The 1,700-nt window shown below is 42.0% G+C and overlaps 1 non-coding gene across 1 annotated transcript; it reads right to left on the bottom strand.

Moving 5' to 3' along the window:
• Positions 1–799: 799 nt before the first annotated feature.
• On the bottom strand, positions 800–1,001 carry LOC115220043. The gene has a single exon (XR_003882432.1). It is a non-coding gene; the product is annotated as a U2 spliceosomal RNA (small nuclear RNA).
• Between the last annotated feature and the right edge of the window lie 699 nt (positions 1,002–1,700).

The following is a 1,700-nucleotide window of genomic DNA, read 5'->3' as shown; positions in this document are numbered from 1 at the left end:
ATTTCAAAATACCTCTTATCGCTGGCCACTGCAGGGCAAGAAGTTGATACTTTAAGATCTGGCTAATGATGATGGGTTTCCGATGTCAGACAAAGCAACACATTGGTTACAGCAGCATCTTGATCACTTCCATAAATACAAAAGGACCCGGAAAAAAGCAGAACAAATAGTAGGTTGGACAAAGAAAATCACAAGAGGGCACCAACTTAATGTCATAACATATAAGTTTTTACAGAGCAACACACACACATAATATCATAGTGTAAACATAGTCACATAAAACTCTCATAATTCATACATTATCACATAGAAAGTATATATCAAAATGTACACATTGTTACATTAGAGACACTCACATATCATAATATTCACATTGGCTCTTAGGAAACATACACATAATATTATAATGTACATATTTATTTCTTTACTGCCCACAAGAGGGGACAAACAAGGACAGACAAAGGGATTAACTCGATTATGTCGACCCCAGTGCGAAATTGGTACTTTATTTATCGACCCTGAAAGGATGAAAGGCAAAGTCGACCTCAGCGGAATTTGAACTCAAAATGTATTGGCAGACGAAATACTGCTAAGCATTTTTCCCGGGGCGCTAATATTTCTGCCAGCTTGCAGCCTTAAAGGATATTTCTTATTTCTTTACTGCCCACAAGGGGCTAAACAAGGATAGACAAAGGGATTAAGTTGATTACATTGACCCCAGTGCGAAACTGGTACTTTATTTATCGACCCCAAAAGGATGAGAGGCAAAGTCGACCTCAGCAGAATTTGAACTCTGAACGTAATGGCAGACGAAATACCGCTAAGCATTTCGCCCGGTGCGCTAATGTTTCTGCCAGCTCGCCGCCTTTAGCCCCTAACACTTTGCCTTGTTCGAAAAATCAGTTTAATATCGATGGCCCCCAAATAGGGACCGTATCAGATATTAAGCTGATAAGAACAGATACTACACTTTGATCTTAGCCAAAAGGTCGAGAAGCGATATAATGTACATATCACATGAAGTGACTGTAGTGACACCTGGTTCTAGACACCATTGTGGAACATTCATCCACACATGCGCATAGAATAAGAGCTTTCCAGAGATTTGACAGAAGCCCCTTTTGCGCATGCACAATCATCAGCAGCATCTAGGCTTGACCACCCATTTATCCCCTTTACCCCCGTCTTCTGACCAGACAGGACGCAACTTAGACCAGCTCCAAGGAGCTGGAATTCTGACAGTGAGTGCCACTGCGAGTCTGTGAAAATGCCTTCGTATTTTTGTGGCTAACCACCAACCCTGCAGCTTCCACACCAAGGCATCCAGGCTACCGATGTCCAGAGATGAAATGTTTATTCAGGCGAAATGAATTATCATTGTTATTTGTTCGGAGAGATCTTGTCCTCGCCTTTTCCTTCCATGAACTATGTATGGAAATGTGAAGCACCCATCCAGTGCCAACTCATTTCCTACATGACTGATATAATATCATAACATACATATTGTCACCATACAAACATATAATATACACTTTGTCACATAGAGGCATTTGTTTGTAGCTTCTGAAGCCATGCCTTGCTCATAAGGGCCAGTTTCCCGGTTTCATTGACGTATAGGTTCCCCACCTGGATGGGACGCCGGTCCGTCGCAGGTGAGCTGCAAGATGCAGGAGGAAAGAGTGAGAGAAAGTTGTGGCGAA

This window comes from Octopus sinensis, linkage group LG15, assembly GCF_006345805.1.
Source record: "Octopus sinensis linkage group LG15, ASM634580v1, whole genome shotgun sequence".
NCBI lineage: Eukaryota > Metazoa > Mollusca > Cephalopoda > Octopoda > Octopodidae > Octopus > Octopus sinensis.
The sequence above is the reverse complement of the archived record's forward strand: the minus strand, read 5'-3'. Positions and strand labels throughout refer to the sequence as shown.